This window comes from Rhipicephalus microplus, chromosome X (genome assembly GCF_043290135.1).
Source record: "Rhipicephalus microplus isolate Deutch F79 chromosome X, USDA_Rmic, whole genome shotgun sequence".
Taxonomy (NCBI): domain Eukaryota; kingdom Metazoa; phylum Arthropoda; class Arachnida; order Ixodida; family Ixodidae; genus Rhipicephalus; species Rhipicephalus microplus.
This window is the reverse complement of record NC_134710.1, coordinates 152,777,292-152,783,354: the sequence shown is the minus strand read 5'-3', so window position 1 is coordinate 152,783,354 and position 6,063 is coordinate 152,777,292.

Below are 6,063 nucleotides of genomic sequence, written 5' to 3'. Positions count from 1 at the left end.
TGACTTCGATTTCTAGCACGTTCATAATCCTTGCATTGAAATGCTTTTTGCTGGTGATGAGATATTTTATAGGGTAAGCCATTTGGCCTGTTCTGTAAATTGATCTGCTGTGCAATTATAAGAGCTCTTTAGATTTCATTGTTAATCCAAGAAAATGGGGGACCACATCTAGGCCATTGTGAGCAGCACGTTATTGCTTCATTTTGATATTCATTTTGAAACCTTGACAGTTACATCATGCTAGACAGCTAGGGATGCAAGCTGCTCTAAGGAGCAATGGGGTTTGTGACATAGTCTCAATCAACAGTGGCACTTCTATACTGCTCTGCTTCACCAAATGGATTCACATTAAAACAAAGGAAAGATAGCTGTTAGTATTACATTTCATATTTTTATAGTTGTATATCTTCACATTAAAGAAAATTGAAATTTAAACTTTCTGGATTCATAGGTGTAAACATCTCATGAAGAGACATATAAACTAATATTGTCATGTGGTCATGATGTTGAAGACTGGACTAGTCGGTGGGATTGAGACAAAACTTTTTATTTCAACGAACCTTTGCCTGAGGAATGAAAAGTCAAACTAAAAGCAATACATAGTCTGCCCTGATAGCGGTAAACAGTGCGTTGGCCATCAATAATTAGCCAAACAGTACAACGCGTCTGCTTTAATACATATGCTGTTGACACGTTAACCCCAGGTGGTGGAAATTTTCGGAGCCCTCCGCTACGGCGTCTCTCACAATCATATGGTGGTTTTGGGGCGTTAAACCCCACATATCAATCAAATCAATCATATGCTATAAAAAATTCCAATGTTATTGCTAGTGGCTGCGTAAGCTCTACACTATTCGCGTCCTATCGACAAACTTAACCGTGTGATTTCAAGTTATTGCGGAGCTTCTTGAACACTGCTGTGCCGCCTGTGTCCAGTGTTGCTTTAGAGTGTTAGTGTGTGAAAACCGATTTTATCGAAATAAAACACATGTGGCAATATGCATGTCAGGCTTGTCAATTATGTGCTAAATTTATCCCGAGTAAAAAGATATTTTTATCTCCAAAGGCCAAAAAACGTCTGAATGTGGTGTGTTGTGATGCATGTGTTATTGCCGTGACAAATATATATAGAAACACACTTAGCTGTTGTAGTAATAAATGTGGATTTCACATTCCCCAAGCAGTTCGCAAAGGCAAGTAATATTTTCATTTTCCACGCATTTTGTGATGACCTTAATGATCTAATAATTAGAATTCTCACCTAAAAACAATTAACATATTGCATTTGCTTTTTTTTTCTTTCAGGGCAACATTTAAAGATGTTGCATTTATTTTCATTATTTTTTATGTGACAGAGCACCCAGAGTATGTAGGCATATGACTCAACTTGAGCCAGAAAATGCTTTCAAAGCTTTTCAGAAAATGCACTTCATTGATATTAACAATTAAAATTTAGCCAAGTTGCCACTCGTGATTTAGGCAAGATTTGCCTAAATGTATTGGCACTCACTGCATTTTCTGTCTTGTAATTATAGAAAGTACTTTTTTGTAATTTGCTATGTTAATTTGATTCCTATCTCAGCAGAGTTAATTGTGCTGTCTGACCTTGCCTTTTTATAATTATTGCACAAATAATGCAATAATAAACGAGTGCTTATGAACAGGCTCATGCTTAGTATACTGATGTAAGCTAAGAGTAAAAAAGATGTGGCATAAACTGATCCTTCTTGCTAATGGACAACAAGATTCAGCGCAATTTTAGCCAAATGCACTTCTGTTTTTACTTCCATTTCATGTCACGAATTGTCATCACTTGTTGCCAGGTACATTTCCTTTTTTTCTAGTTACGCACCTTGAGGCATGTGCAAGGGTGTGCTCAATGAGGAATGGGATACAGCACAACAAAACAGCATGCATGAAGTATACAGATGCCGAATCACATTCACACAAAAAGATGGTGGGTCATTGTTAACAATACTAATCACTAAGGGTGTGCGGATGTTTTAATAACGAATCAAATAGCATTCGCTAGTTGAACTGAGTGGCACATATATGAAATACCAAATATTTTAAAAATGATTGGCCCCTATGAGACAACGCTAAAGCAGCAAAACATGGGATCTGGTGAAGGTTTATTTTCTTGTAACCCCTGAATTGCCGCTATAAACTCAGCTCATGTATTAGCAACACTATTGATGCTATAAGCATTAACCAGATAAAGAAATTTTGCTGCAACCTGCACTTTTATTCTGTTTTTACTATAGTGGAGATGTATCATATTAATCATTTCCTGTCGTCATCATTGAAGTAAGGGAATATGGCTGCATTCAGCTTCATGAATAAAAACACATGCAAGTCTTTTGTTCATGTAAATTGTTCCTACAGACACAGCTATACCCTAATACAGCTTTTAACATTTGATTTTTACATGCTCAATGCCAGGGTATATGTTGTGGTAATTTTTCCCCTTTCAATAAACCTTTAGCTGCATGCATGGTGTTTAGTTCAAAATTGTTTAGATTTTAGGCCACAATCTTATTTATAAGCTGGCAACAGAGTTTTAACTTGAATACTGTAGTTGCTGCAGTATTTCGACATACAGTTGAAAAGTATTTCAAAGGCTCTAGTCGCTGCTGTATACAAGCTTATCACAGTTTTCATAATTGTAGTATTATTTGGTGACAATTTGTGAATACTTATTTCAAGTAAACTGTTGTGGAGTTCTAGGATTATTTTTAAAAAAGGTTTTCTTACTATTTGAAAACTATCAGAAGAGCATTAGGTTCGTTTAAGGGTTCAATTCAGTTATTGAATTTGCTTCCGAAATTCACTACTCGCGAACCCCTTGCTTGCGCACGTGTTGTAGTATGGCAGTGCGCGTGCTGTCAACGCTTCACCGTTTTACAGGTGCGCATCGCGGTGAAGTGAAGCAAGAAAAAAAAAAAAAAAACGTCGGCTGGAGGCGGGTTACAGAACACCTACCAGGGCGGGCTCTTTATATGTAGGGCATACAAGTAGATTTCGAAGTGCATTTGACTTAGAAGAAATGCGCTGTCACCTGCGTCCTTTTCTCCTAATATTAGCGCGGCCTCTAGCTCCTTATGTGAACAAAATTTCTTGGTTTGCAAGTCTATCGAGGGGCTGCTGCAGATATTCGTGCTTCTCACATAGAGAAATAAAAAAAAAAGGTTAAGAGTGGACACTCCCGTAGACCCCAGCGGCCCAATCGACCCTAGCACACCTGGTGGTTGGTGAGAGCAAGTGGCGTGCGCTTCCCGTTTCGGTTTCACTGGCGCAAGTTTTGAATTACTTTGCGTAACCGACGTTTGGCTATGACGAAAGTTCATGATTTCAGACCACTTTTCATTGCCCAAATGGATAGTTTTTGTAGGTCGTTTTGATTTAGCGATTCCCTGTTTTGTTCAGTGATTCGTGCGAATTGGTCGTGACGTAATTTTTATTTCGATTAAGTTATAATAAAAAGAGATGCAGGTAATGATAATTCACTACCATTTTATTCATCGTGCTTGTGTTTTTCTTTTGGAACAAGTGATCAATGTATATATCAGTCAAAGAGACAGAGTATCCGCAATGTTTTATTCAAAGGCAATGTAGAGTCTGAGAATATAAAAAGCACAATATGACAAAGGTAGACAACAAATGCATCTCGCCTTACAAATAAATTGTAACAAATACAGAGAGAACACAGACAACGCACACATCGCTAGAGTTGGCAGAAGCCGAGAAGCTGGTGAAGTATGACACACCGGGCCAGTGGGTAAGTAAGGATCTATGGCAAAAACACAGCGCACAATGCTGATGAAGGAAGAAGTGACATATACACAGCAATGAAGTCGCGAATCACGCCTGGGGTTAACCGAAATAATGCATAGAAAAAAAAAGAGCGCACAGAAACCACACGACACAATATAGCAGAAAGGCAAAGGTGCAGTGTGCTGGCTGTGCTTAAGAACAGCTGCCCAAAATGAAAAAAAGCAGACTTGATGCCTGCTTGTCCTCAGAAAGGTAGGGCTTTGCAGCTTGCTAACTACGTGAGAGACAAACTTTATGCTACAACACTGGCAGGTTTTGTGGCTCTTCTTATGCGTCGCCTTCATCAAAAACTTAAGATCCCAAGTGATTTGCGTCTGGGTGTTGCTGTGACGCTTGCGAGCTAAAATAGATTGTAGTCATCACTTATCCAGAATTGTGGACCTTAATTGGTGCTACGAGAGCGGTATTACAGGGCTAATAAATAGCAGAAGGAAACCACTTTGGCTCATTATTTTTCACAAAGGCTCTACATCGTACGTTATCACTCACAAGCTATGTAAAAACAAAATGGCAGCGTCCGCAGCCCCATCAAACGCTACAAGTTTGGGTATTCTTTTGAAAATTTTGATGGGCAAGATGAGGAGGTTGATGAGAAGCTAAAACACGAAAAGCATGATAACCTGAACCCTGCCCACTTCATACTGTGTTCCTAACCAGCTCGAAGACATTTCAACAAGCGGTTTTATTATCGATATATTACTTGAGCTGGAGAGATAAATAAAGCATACACAGTGACCAAGCGACCAACAGTAAAGTGTACAGTTCGCCCACATTTGCTACAAAAATACAGACAGGATACCCAACATTCTTTTTAAGGTCATGCAAATCATTTCGAGCGAATACACAGTGTCCCTACTCCTCATAGCGGGTAACCTAAACAATATATGCAACGAAGGAGTGGTTAGTCCAGTTGAACTGAATATAAGCATATAAGACCATAATGAAGTCTGCTGAAACGAAGTAATAACATAACAAAGCTATTGCAGGATTCGGCTCAACTCGAATACTTTAGTGTAAACCCGCCGCTAATTGCTAACCTTTGAACTTGTCAAGCTGTATGCCTGAGATTGAAGACTGGAACCTAACCCTATCTAAGTTTCGGTTCACAAACCGCACCATAAACGAACCCGGCAAAACATTTTCAGAAACTTCGCGCGACACCCAGCATAGCAGAAATGAAAATCGCCAACACTTGACAGATGGTGATACAAAACATCGCACACTTTCAGGTGATGTGCAGTGGCCTCAATCATGGCAAGAAAGTGAGATTCCAGTTGTACGTATGCAAAAGCTTGTTCTGATGGCACAGTGAGATTTCCAAAAAGTTTGCTGGGGACGTGGTATGCTTTGAGCATTGTGAAATACTGGTGGGTCCGCTGTGCTGCTACTTTGGCTTGCAGATGTTTAATGGTTTGCTTGTACTTCATTGATGGAGACATTGTCGCTGACACACAGGAACGCACTGCAATAAACAAAAAATGGATGTAAAAGCGAAGAACAACTAATCCCATACGAGCACTTTCCTCGCTCTTTCAGACCCAAGGTGCACAACTTTCTGTGGTGCAAAGTTTTCGATTGCACTACCTAAAAACAAACCATTCACAATGTTGACAATGCACAAAAAAATGAAAATCACTGAGAGCCCACACTTACATTTTGTAAGTGCACACGTAGTGTCCTTTTGAGGATAGTTTCCTCAGAATGTCCTAAACATAAAATAGCACATTAAAAAGAGCTGCAATAAAAGCACAGTCACCATTTTCTCTAGGGCACTCAGGCGTGGAGCTGTTGGCGGAGACGTCTTCTGGAGAGTCTTGTGAAGCTTGTTCAGTGCCTCAAACAGTGCTGTCGGAACAATCTTGCGAGCGGCCTGCGGAAGTCTCTATATCGATCCACTCTGGAGTTGAAGTGAACATACAACTTACCGGTCAGACAAGTTCCTTTTGTGACAGCTGAACGACTGGTTAAGGTTTTCTCCAGCAAGACGAAGTCAGCAGAAATTCTTTCACCAGCTACAAGGGAGCTGCCACCTGCAGAGATTTGGTCAACAGTCAATTTGGGTAAAAAAAAGAAATCGCGACACTGAACGCACCCTGCTTATCGGGGCACCTCAATGTGTAGGAGCCGCTTTTTGAAGCCTCTACCGCAGGTCCTGAAGAAATGAAATTACGACAATGTGTCGGTAAGAGGCTTAAAATAACACAAACTGAAGCTCATCCGCACCTTGCA